The sequence below is a fragment of the Equus quagga genome, chromosome 6, assembly GCF_021613505.1.
Source record: "Equus quagga isolate Etosha38 chromosome 6, UCLA_HA_Equagga_1.0, whole genome shotgun sequence".
Taxonomy (NCBI): Eukaryota; Metazoa; Chordata; class Mammalia; order Perissodactyla; family Equidae; genus Equus; species Equus quagga.
In genome coordinates, this window is record NC_060272.1 from 35,933,175 (window position 1) to 35,946,554 (window position 13,380).

The following is a 13,380-nucleotide window of genomic DNA, read 5'->3' on the forward strand; positions in this document are numbered from 1 at the left end:
TAACTTTTACTTATGTTCTGAAAAGTCAACTTGCAACTAAACTCCAGATCTCTCATTTATACAAGTTCTGACTTAACTGCTTCGAATCTGCTTCCTTGTCTCAAAAATCAAGATAACAACTACCTCATGAAGTTGAGAGAATTACATAAGATGAAGAGCTCATCCAAGGAGGTGCTCAGTACAGAGCCTGACACATATAGTTGGTCAGGCCGGTAAGTATTAGTAATAAGGATAATAATACTGATAGTAAAAAAGGTTGTGCAGAAAAAGCTTTAGGGATTTTATTGACTACAGGTTCAACAGTGGTGGATGGTCTGATAAGGCTGACAGTCGATTAGGTGAGTTGTAAGTAGCTCTACAAGCCCATTTTCAGAGACACAAGGGCAATCTGAATGCATTTATGTAAGGGTGGCCAAATAGTGGAGAGTTGAGAAACCAGATCACATGAAAAGCAAATGACTATGTGACATGAATTGGGTAAATCCCCTTTTTTAAAAACAACTACTTTATCGTGGTATTGACAGACAAAAAAGCTGTATATTTAATGTATACAACTTGATGAGTTTGGAAGGTAAATTCCTTTTAAATACCTCATTTCCTTTAATCCTCTCTACAATTCATTAGGTAAGTATAATTACCCCAGTTTTAAAGATGAGGAACTAAGGCTCAGAGAGGTTAAGTGATCACACGTCTAGTAAGCAGTAGTGCTGGAATTTGAAACTGGAACGTGGACATGGAAAATGGATTACTTTTATTCATCGTTGCTCCCAGGGACAAATTAATGTGAATGAATAAAATCAAAGGGATATTTAACTGAAGGACAGTCTACAAAATAACTGACATGTACTCTTCAAAAATATCAATGTCATAAAAGACAAAGATTGAGGAACTATTCTAGATTAAAGGAGATTTAAGAGATATGACATCTGAATGTAAGGAATAATTGGAGATTTTCCTCAGCATAAAGGGCATTATTGGGACAATTGGTGAAATCTGAATAAGGTCTTTAGATTAGATAATAGTATTGTATCAATGTTAATTTCCTGATTTTGATCATTGTTCTGTGCTTATGTAAGAGAATGTCCTTGTTCTTAGGAAACGCTCAAGAAACATCTGGCAGTAGAGGGAAATCGTATCTTCGGAGTACTCTCAAAAGGGTCAGAACAACAGCAAAAAAAGAGAGACAGGGAAAAGGATAAAGCAAAGGTGATAAAATGTCAACATTTGGGGAATCTGGGTAAAGGATAAATGAGAATTATTTGCATCTTTCTTGCAACTTCTCTGAGCCTGCAATTGTGTCAAAATAAAAAGTTTCAAAGAATTAAAAAATATGTAGGGCAATGAAAAACAATAAAAACGTAAGAGGAAATATTCAATTGCTACCACAGGATTGGAAATAGAAGACTCCAGGGATGATAAGGGCTACAGAAGGAGATTTGAAAGTCCTTTGTGAGCATGGATGAGGGTAACTGGTAGATTGATTCCTTTCATTCATTCACTCAGAAAAATACTTTCCATCATTTAGAACTTCTTAGAAAATACAGTCGTATTAACTATTAGAGCTTACCCATATCTTTTTTTTCCAAAACGGTGAAAAACAAATGGTCAAATTAGTTTTCACTGACTCTTTTGGAAGGAACAAGTTCTGTATGTTTGAACAGAGACCAGAAAGGTATCTCAGGAGAGAAAGGGCAGAAATGCATTTTGCAGGGCCCGGCCTGAGGCGTAGTGGTTAAGTTCCCATGCTTTGCTTTTGTGGCTGGGGGTTCACGGGTTTGGATCCTGGGTGCGGACAAACACATTGCTCATCAAGCCATGCTGTGGCAGCATCCCAGATAGAATAACTAGAATGACTTATAACCAGGATTTACAACTATGTACTGGGGCTTTGGGGAGAAAAAAAGAACAATAAACACTTAAAAAAAAAAAGGCACTTTATACTATATCAAGATGTGAGTATACCGAGCTCTTTGGGAAAAAAAGATCCTTACTGTTGTGGAGATGTGAGGGGCTCAATAAATAGCATCTTTCTTCCCAGGCAGGGTCTGAACAAACAGATTAAGAAGACAAAAGTGGTGGATAGAGATTTTAAAATACTGTCTTTCTTATTAGTGAATGCTCTGCTGGAGGACCTAGTTTAATGTGAAGGCTGAGTGGGTCTTCATTCCGCCCCTCACCCCCCACTGTGTCCTAGGCTGGACCTCTCGGTCACAAGGGGATGATTATGACTGAGAACAAGCGCAGCAGGGAACTGTCCCAGGAATAAAACAGGCTGGTTCTTCTGCAGAAAAAAGATGGAAAGGAAGAGGAAAAACTATAAAGCACGGTTCCCCAAACAGAAGTACCACTCAGATAGTCAGGAGGTGGAAAGAGGCAGGAATACTTGAGAAAATTCCTCCCCATGGAAAACACGGAGAGGGGATGGGAGGCAGGTGAGGGGGAAGATGTTTATTTCCCTCTAATTCTTTGCTCAAAGGACAATAGAAAAAACAACACAAAACCTGGGGTACGCGATTGAACACTGAGGAGTGACTTATCCAAGGCGCCAGAGGGGAAGAGCATTTACACAGGAAGAAGTGAGAGACAAAGGCTTAGAAGGTCAGTAAGCGGAGGCGCGGCCAGCACCTTTTGGGAGAAGAGTTGTAATTTGGCGGTTTGGGCAGAAACTAGATGGTAAGGAGTAAATGAGAGGGAAGGAGGGTCTCCTTTTTGGTTTTTTTCTTCCTTTGTCCTTTCCTCAAATGTTGGCATTTGTTGGCATTTTGTCTCCGACCTCTGCGTTTCTCACCCCACTCTCTTCCTGGATCATCTTATGCCCTCCCTGGATCTCAGTATAAGGTAGAGTACAAGCATCATGGGGTTAATCTTGGAAGGGAGAAACACCTCTTCTTTTGAGATCAGGGAAAAAAGATGCTAAGATACAGAGATGGAAAATGACCTTGTTTTTCTGGGTAATATGGGATAAAGGGTTATCTAATTAGTTAAAAAATTTTTTCCTGCTATACATTGAATGCTTGTTTCCTCCAAAATTCATATGTTGAAACCTAATCCCCAGTGTGCTGGTATTTGGAGGTGGGGTCTTTGGGAGGTGTTAGGTCATGAAGTTAGGGTCCTCATGAATGGGATTAGTGCCCTTATAAAAGAGACCCCAAGAGCTCCCCAACCCCCTGCCACATGAGGACAGAGCAACAAGACACAGCTGCCCATGAAGCAGGAAGTGGGCCCTTACCCATCAGACATGGAATCTGGGGGGTGCCTTCGTCTTGGACTTGCAGCCTCCACAACTGAGAAATAAATTTCTGGTGTTTATAAGCCACACAGTCCAAGGTATTCTGTTACAGCAGCCCGAATGGACAAAGACATTTTCCAATAAAAATTCGATACGAAGAAAATCAGAAGGAAACGCCATTTTCCTTCTTTCCTTCCTTTCTTCCTACCATTCAACAAAGTTTCAAGGGGCAATTTTTCCGTGCCAGGCTCTGTGCCGGGTGCTGCGGATACAGCAGTGTGTCAAATAAGATTGTCTGCTTTCATGGAACATATATTCTATTTAGGAGGGACAGACAATGAGCAAATAAAAAACTAAATACAAATTTCAGTCAGTGCTCTAAAGAAAATAAAAGAGAAACAGAATATACAGCGGCAGGTGTGTGTGTGAGGGGGAAAGGGCTCAACTGTAAGCTTCACAATAAGAATTTAACGAATTATGTGCCTACATGTTGAGTACATTATAAAATCCAGGTATTTAAAACAGTATGCATTTTTTTTTTTTTAAAGATTTTATTTTTTTCCTTTTTCTCCCCAAAGCCCCCCGGTACATAGTTGTATATTCTTCGTTGTGGGTCCTTCTAGTTGTGGCATGTGGGACGCTGCCTCAGCATGGTTTGAGGAGCAGTGCCATGTCAGCGCCCAGGATTCGAACCAGCGAAACACTGGGCCGCCTTCAGCGGAGCGCGCGAACTTAACCACTCGGCCACGGGGCCAGCCCCTAAAATCCAGGTATTTAAAAAACAAATTCAAGACTATATATGAAGTGGGGCTGGCCCCATTGCCGAGTGGTTAGGTTCACACTCTCCACTTAGGAGGCCCAGTGTTTCGCAGGTTCGGATCCTAGGCGCAGACACGGCACCGCTCATCAGGCCACGCTGAGGCAGCATCCCACATGCCACAACTAGAAGGACCCACAACTAAAAATACACAGCTATGTACTGGGCGGCTTTGGGGAGAAAAAGATAAAATAAAATCTTTAAAAAAAAAAAAAGACTATATATGAGGCCAAATAAAATCATCTCCATATCTGTATTCTTCTGCCAAAACCACCTACTCTTGATTCTATAAAACCAAAACAAATAAGTATCAGTTAAAAAAAAACCCACCACAATTCATGTGTCTGCATGACTATTTGCTAGAACAATTACATGTTAAATTTTATTCCAACTTTCTTGAAACAACAGGTACATAAACAACCTGTGACTAAAGATCCCATATGGACAAATATTTTCTGGCATCTTTGGGCATATAATTTATTTTGATCAACTGGACAGACACATCAATTAATTCTACAATTAATGAAAATACACATGTATTTGTGGGCACTCAGTGCCACATAAGACATGGCTGTGGTCCCTGCTTGTCCACAGGTTCATGGATTCAGCCCGCCTCTATTGAGTATTTATGGTGTGCAAGGCATTGTTCTACTCATGGGATAGCAGCAATGAGCCCTCCTAGAATTCTTTTCCTTCCTAAATCTTGCTCTAGTGGACGCAGTGTTTTATCCTCTAGTCATGGAAGGTAATGGGAATTAGAGAAATGTTTTCATTATTTGTTCTAGGTCCCTAGGGTCACAACCTTTGTTTAGTTTCTGGTGAGAATATTTTGAATATCTATATCTATATCTATCTATGATAATAATAATAATACCTCTTTCAGAAAATACTAGAAGTAAGATTTAACATTTTCTAGAGTAGTGTGTTCCTGGAACTGCGCCAGTCACTGGGAATGGTAGTGATCCAACTCTACCGATAATAGTAAATCAAGATGATCACCCAGAAATAAATGGAAGAAACTAAAAGAAAAAGAGGCAGAATATTTATGACTGAGTGCAGTATTACAAACAAGGAGGAGAGTAATGAGAGACAAGTCATCAGGAGTTTAGAATGTCGACACGTATTTTAGAGCACAATTTTTAATGTTAGCGACATTTCTGCTACATAACATTAACAACTTGCTTAATAAAGCACTAACAGATGGCATTCAGGGAATTACACATGCGATGAACTTTGAAGGGTTAGGGGACAGGAATTTAATTTTAGATTCTCAGTAAATGTTTTAATTGTTCTACAGTCATTAAAGAGAAGATAACTCATGATTAGACTTAGAAAATATATTTTCAATAAATATCTGATACAAAGTAACAGATCAAAGATACAAAAACAGGTTCATTATTCTTATTCAGGTACCAATTTATTAATGAAAGAAAATAAAAATGAAAGACAAAGAGGGAGAGGGGGAGAGAGAGAGGGAGGGAGGGAGGAAGGAAGGAAGACCTAATGAGTATATGGCCATGGAGAATTTCATAATACTTTCTTGAAAATGACGTCAATGGAAATATACATGAACGGTATAAATAAATCTTATTATTTAAAGACAGTGTCTATAAAGTGATTAAAATGACTTTTACATTTTAATTGTATTTAAATGACTTAGGTAAGATATCAGGTACAACCTTCTTTTTCAAGAGGGATATTAAAACATTAGAAGCCTGAACAAGGCTTCAAAATCACATGACAATGGCAATGTTGGAAATAAATGAAATACAATTTGTGTAGCTCGTCCAGGAGTGATGTTATCATGGTGTCTAAGAATAAGGTAGTCCTCGGCTGCAGTGAGCGAAACTATAAAATTAGCATTTACTGGATCAGAAGAGAGATATGCAAAGTCACCCAGAAGGCAGGTTCACGGCTCCCAGGACAGTATGGACTAGAATGTAACAACAGAAGAAATTAGCATAGGTAAAGACAATGTGGCAATGGCAGGGGTGGAGTCGGGACTGTCAATCTGAAACCTATAAAATAAGTCTGGATGGCAATGCCCATCCTAGTATCCTCTAGGGCAGTGGTTTTAAAAGCTTTCTTAAGAACTACATTTTATATCATGATCTGAGTTCTCTCATAGTGTCTGTGTACAGCGGAAGCCTGAGATCTAAAGGCTGAGGGGTAGCTGGCGGAGTAGGGTGCAGTATTCTAGGTAGAGGAAGCAGCATGTGGTGAAGATCCTGAGAAAAGAAAGAGCTGGGAGAGTTTAAGGAACTGAAAAGAGGCCACTGAGTCATGTAGAGAGTAGCTCAGAAGGAGTTTGAAAAGCAGGCGGGATTGCACCCTGTGGGCGTCCGCAGCAGGTGCTACACCCGACTCGCACCTGAGAGCCCGGTGTGCGCATCCCTGCCCAGCACCACTTTGGCGGTTCGTTGCTGGCCACCGTGAGAGTACTAATTTCATCCCACCATGAACATCTGGGTCCCACCAAATCTAGGTCCTGTTTCTTTGGGAGCCGGCTGTTAAATGTCTACAAGCACCCCTCTCCACACTGTAATGGACACTTAAAAATTAAGAGGGTAGACTTACGTTGTGTGTTTTTACCACAGTAAAAGAGTGTCAAACACCTGGCCGAGGTTTCAAGAATCAACATGCTAATTATAGGGTGATATAGTAAAATTATGGTAATAGTGTAAAAATATAATAAGGTTTTTACAAATGCCTGGAAGTCATGACTGTACTCCCCTACTGCTTCATCCCTGGCTTTACTCTGAAGGAAACTATAATGATAAATTAACTTAAAGGTGTTCAATGCATTTCCCTAAAATGACAAAGCTGATACTCAAGTTTTTTGATCAATTTCTAACATTTCTTCTCATTTATTGGGCTTCTGTTTTGATTATTTGATGGAAGAAATTGCAATTAAGATTTTCCTTTGCTTTTTTTTTTTTTTTTTTTGGTGAGGAAGATTGTCGCTGAGCTAACATCTGTGCCAATCTTCCTCTATTTTGTATGTGGGATGCCACCACAGCTTAGTTTGATGAGTGGTGTGTAGGTCTGTACTTGGGATCCAAACCTGTGAACCCTGGGCTGCCAAAGCAGAACAAATGAAGCAACCCACTATGCCACTAGGTTGGCCCCAAGATTTTTTCTTTGCTCTTAATCTATTTATTCCACAAGCCAGAGCATTTTAGAAAATTAAAGTTGTACTTTTACTATATCATTTTCTGTGCTTGAAACTACTTATTTGTTTTTTGAAGCTGTCAGCAATAAGGGTCATAGCTGCTATACTCTATGCTGGGAATAGAATAATGTAAATGTTTAGAGCTTAAAACTTTGGTTTTCCTAGTAAGTGATGCATAAGCATTTTAATTATTAGAAGAAAAGAAAAGAAATATTTTATATTGCATCTGGGTTTAAAGGACAGTCATTTTTATTCTATTCCACTCCATTCTCTTTGGGGCATCATGCTAGATTCTAAAATGCTTAATACAGTTTAGAGCCCGTTTCACTGGTCACAGAATTAAATGTATTAGGTAGTGTTATGTTTTTGAATTAGAAAGTGCTCAACTATAGAATAAGACAAAAAAAAAAATAAGGCCCAAAAGATAAAATAATGTATCAAAAGTTAATTTAAAAGAAATTTAGGAAGATTTTTCTAAGCTCTATATACCCTCCCTGAATATAAAGGAGGCACGGCTTACTTCTAAGGACAGGAGCTGAAAGAACCGGCTGAATTTAGGATGCCTTTGGGATCCACAGACTGGGGGTAATAAAATATATGTTTTCACCCATCTATTTAGAAGCATTTACCTTGGTAATGTTATGCCAACATGGCAGTCTTTTAAGTTAGGAAATTCTGAACCTTTAATCTACGGAGGCAGCAAGTGAAATACAGTTCTGCAGCTATTGCAAAAGAAATTTAAATTATCACCAATACAGCCAATAATTTAAACATTTGCCAACGATGTAAGATATCATGATTACATTAAATGAAAAATAAAACTGTTTTCTACCTCCTATGGAAGAAACAAATGTTTTAACGTGGATTTAATAGAAAGCAAGGCTCATCTATCTGGTCACTCAAAAAGTCTGAATTAAATTTATGGAAACATGACATACTGTGCTCCTAGCTTACTCAACTGCATTTTACATTTTTCAAGTTCATGTCTTAGAAATACTTTGTATAGACTGTAGATTAAATTCTAAGTAAAAAATTGTAGTGTGAAAAAGAAGGAGAAAGACCATTATCCGCTGTAGAGGATGGTTTGCAGATCTTGGGAGACCAGCTGAGACTCTACCGTAATCTAGGGAAGAGCACGTGAGGGCAGGAACTAAGGTGGTGACAGAAATTCACATACAGGAAATGAAAGAGAAAGTACAAAATCAAAGAATTTGAAATCTTTAAAAAACCTGAAATTAGAATTGGATATATCAGTAGGAACTCATGATTATTCCCTTCTATTGAAAAACACTTATTTAATAGCTCTGTCTACTGAAAAAGCCTAGAAACAAGGAAGGCCTAGAAACCAACAAACATTCTCAATGCCCAGAATGTTCTACATTCCGGATTTAGTTGATTCCTTCTTCGATGGTGTCAGTCAGCTTGATCTATTTTTTTTTTTTTTTAACAGAAATCAGTTTCTTTGGTTTGTTTTGTTTTTTGAGGACGATTAGCCCTGAGCTACCTGCTGCCAATCCTCCTCTTTTTCCTGAGGAAGACGGGCCCTGAGCTCACCTCCGTGCCCATCTTCCTCTACTTTCTATGTGGGACGCCTACCACAGCACGGCCATGCCAAGCAGTGCCATGTCCGCACCCGGGCTCCGAACTGGCAAACCTGGGCCGCCGAAGCAGAATGCGCTCACTTAACCGCTGCGCCACCCAGCTGGCCCCAAATATTTCTTGTTTTGCCTGTAGACTGGAAGTTAGATCTGAAGACTTGATTCTGGGTTTTTTTTGGCAAGGATATTGCAGTTGTTATTTTATACTTCAGATTACATCACATCAAGAGGCACATAACTTCTGCTTGTCCCACTTTTAGTGATGCTAAGGTTGATTAGGGAATTTAGCTGGTAATGGTCTGATATAAAGTTTCCTTTTATCCTTATGTCTCATTGCTTTAGCATTCATTGGTGATTGATATTTGAATCATTTAATTCATCAGGGGTTACTAAATAGTGATTTCCTGTTTTCTTTTTTTTTAAACAGCTTTATTGTAGTGCAATTGATAAACAGTAACTTGCACATTTACAAAATGTACAATTTGATAAACATTGGCATATGTATACACCCATGAAACCATCACTACAAGCAAGATAGTGACCATATCTGTCACTCCAAGGCGTTTATTCTGTCCTGTTATATGTTTGGAAATTTCCACAAACAAAAGTTAAAAGAAAACCAGGGGCGCTGCCCCTGTGGCTGAATGGTTAAAGTTCTGTGCGCTCTGCTTTGGCGGCCCTGAGTTCGTGAGTTCGGATTCTGGGCATGGACCTAATCCACTCATCAGCCATGCTCTGGAGACATCACACTTATAAAGTGGAGGAAGATTGGCATTGATATTAGCTCAGGGCGAATCTTCCTCACCTGAAAAATAAAAAAGGGAAATATTTATGAGGCAGATCAACAGGGATTGGTGATTGAATGCTTGGAGGTTAATGAGAAGAGTCTGGAATGACTCCTAGTTTTGTGTATGAGTCACTGAGTAGGTGGTGGAACCATTTATTGAAACTGGGAACACTGGAGAAGAAACTTCAATTTGGTTTTGTACACGTTAAGTTTGAGGTCACAATGAGACATCTAAGTAGAGATGTCTAGTAGGCAGGAGTTAAATCAAAAGGAAGAGTTGGGACTAGAGAGATAAACTGGGAATAGTGGCATATAGTAACTGAAGCCAGGGAGAAGAAATTATCAAGAGAATAAGTACAGAACAGAAAAAGGAATTAAGGGCAAAAAGAAACTGAAAAATTCTAATTTTTTTTTTTTTAAAGATTGGCACCTGAGCTAACAACTGTTGCCAATCTTTTCTTTTCTTTCTGCTTTTTCTCCCCAAATCCCCCCAGTACGTAGTTGTATGTTTTTTAGTTGTGGGTCCTTCTAGTTGTGGGATGTGGGACGCCGCCTCAGCATGGCTTGACAAGCGGTGCCATGTCCATGCCCAGGATCCGAACTAGCGACGCCCTGGGCCACCGAAGTGGAGCGAGCAACCTTAACCACTCGGCCCTGGGGCTGGCCCCTCTAATGTTTTATTAGCTAAAAGAGGAGGAAGGAGGAGAATGACTGCACAGTATAGCATCAGCCAGGGAAAACAGTGAATGTGCCATTTGTGCTAATCCTAGTAGGTCATACTCTGTATAATACTTTAACTTTCCACTCAAAATTAGCACATCATGATTTATACACCAGTAAGGGTGCGCATACTCCTGAAAGATGTGTCACCTTCCGTGCTTTAATAACATTAAGTTTCTGGGCCTACAAAGCTGAGGACTGGACTATGGACTCTGTAAATCAACCAAAATCAATGACATCTTGTGAGGACTCTTGAAAGCCAACTGGCTAGCTTTATCTGGTGACCTCCAAGCCTCAGGAAGTTTTTCTTTGAAGCAGTTACAATATTTACTACATTTTAAGATGAGTAATAGTAAAATGAACTATTTCATTTTGCATATCTTTAGCCTCTCAGGATCTCAGAATGAAAGAGAATCTGGCTCATTAACAACTTCAACTTTCTCCAAATATGGGAATCTTGCCTTAAACTTCCTTAGGGATTATCCAACCACTGCCTATACAATGCAGTGAATCTGGAGTACTTTGGGTCACTGTGTGACAGCTCTTTTTAGAAATTCCTATACTGAAGATGATAAGAATAAAATCTCTCTTTTTCAGGCCCCTTAGAGAAAAAGGATGAAGACAAAAAATTCATGGTTTGACTGCCTTATATATTTTAGGTTTTTCATGTTTGTTGAATGAAAGAACATATAAATCAATAAAACGTATAGATGCTATTTAGTTGGTTCTGAAAAGTTCACTATATCCTATTAACCTAGTAAGACCTGCTAGAATAGTGATGGGATTCTTTAGCCTTAGAATCCTTCATTACTCTAACATCAAAATCTTTAGAAATAGATTTGATATCCATGAACTAGTCTTGAACAAAAATGCAACTCTGCTAAGTCCCACATATTTTTTTTCCCAAGAAAAAAGTTGATAGACCGGGGCTGGCCCCGTGGCCGAGTGGTTAAGTTCGCGCGCTCCACTGCAGGAGCTCAGTGTTTCGTCAGTTCGAATCCTGGGCGCGGACATGGCACTGCTCATCTAAACCACGCTGAGGCAGCGTCCCACATGCCACAACTACAAGGACCCACAACGAAGAATATACAACTGTGTATTTGGGGGCTTTGGGGAGAAAAACTAAAATAAAATCTTTAAAAAAAAAAAAAGTTGATAGACCAAGATTATTTTTCCCCCTTCTTGCCATCCTACTGGGGTTGGGAGATGGAGATAGAGAGCAAAGTAGGAGAAGCAATGTAGCATACTGGAAACAGCATGACGATTGGAATAAGACAGTCTTGGTTCTAATCCACTTCTACTATTTATTACATGTCTGATCTTGGGCCATTGAGTGACCCTTCCTGAGTTTCAGTTTCTTCATTTTACAAATGAAGATAATGTTTACTCGGCAAAGCTATTGTGAAGATTCAGCAAACCAAGGAGTAGAAAACACATAACACAGCAACTGGCTGATAGAATGAGCTTGATAATGGTAGCTATGACTCAAACATTTGGGCAACATGTCATGAAACATTTAGCAAGAAAAAAAAAAAACGTTAACTTTGTTTTTCACTTATTTTTTAATAAGAAAATGTCAAGGCCAGGAGAGGATGTGATAAGAGTTAAGTAAGGAGATTCACAACAGCCAAGAGGTGGAAGCAAGCCCGATGTTTAAGTGATGAATAGATAAACAAATGTGGTGTAGACACACAACAGAAGATTATTCTGCCTTAAAAAGGAAGGATTCTGACACATGCTGCAACATGGATGAACCTGAGGACATTATACTAAGTGAAATAAGCCAGTCACAAAAAGACAAATACTGTATGATTCCACTTATATGAGGTATCTAAGGTAGTCAAATTCATAGAAACAGAAAAGTGGGTTTCCAAAGGTGGTGGAAAGGGGAAAAGGGGAGTGGTTTAATGGGTATAGAGTTTGAGATTTGAAAAGGAAGAAGTCCCAGAGATCTGTTGCACAACAATGTGAATATACTCAATACTACTGAATTGCACGCTTAAAAATGAGTAAGATGTAAATTGTATGTTTTACGTTTTACTACTATTAAGAAAAAAGTAAGAAGTAAGGTGAAAGGAAAAGTGAAAAAGCGAAGATCTAGAAATTTGGAGGAAAGGTAAAGGTTGTAGTGATATTAAGAAATGAGTAGAATAGACTCTATGATATTAAAAAAAGACCCATCTCTAATTTTTAAGACATTAAAAAAAACTACATCATAGTATCTGACCTGCACCCAAATTCATGAAATAAACATTTACTGCTTAAGTTCAAGGCACAGTGCTAAATAGTGAGGACCAAAAAATGTATAAGAAACACTCTTTGCCTTCAAGGAAATGGACAAGTAAACAATTATTGCAATATATGGTAAGTAGAATTAAAGAGATTAAGAGAACAGAGTACAGATTATTATGGTAGAACAGAGACAACTTTCTGGAAGGAGTAACCTTTGAATTACAGATTCACAAATATCTTCCAAAAAGCTTTCATATCACAATCTAACTCTGAGAGTTATTAATAGTTACTATGGTAGTAAATTATATAAGGAACTTGTGTTTTTTTAAGAGTAATTCATATCTAGAAATGAAAGGAAGGAAGGAAGCAAAAACTAGGGATTTGGAGGGAGGAAGAATTCCTCTATTTTTTCATCACTGTATTTTCTATTTCTTAAATTAGCTCCAAATTTTCCTACTTCTGTGCCCTTGTCCACACCATTACTTTAACCTGGATAATCAATCAGTATTCCTTTATTTTAAAATACGTACATATAATAAATGGGGTTGATTGAACTAAATTGTGAAATGATTTCAGATTAATAACTAGAGGTGAAAATAAAAGATTTTCTTCTAGCATTTTAGAAGGAAACAAATTATGTCTATAAATTCATTTGGTTTTAATGAATTATATGGGTATCTTGGATTTAAAATGCATGTCTGAGAAAGGCCATTTTCATAAGTCTTTGCTGCAGAAAGTCATATATTAGAAGATGTAGCCAAATGAAACAAAAAGAGGGGTTGAGATTAGGGTTTTCAAGCCAACAATAGATTTATAAGGATATAT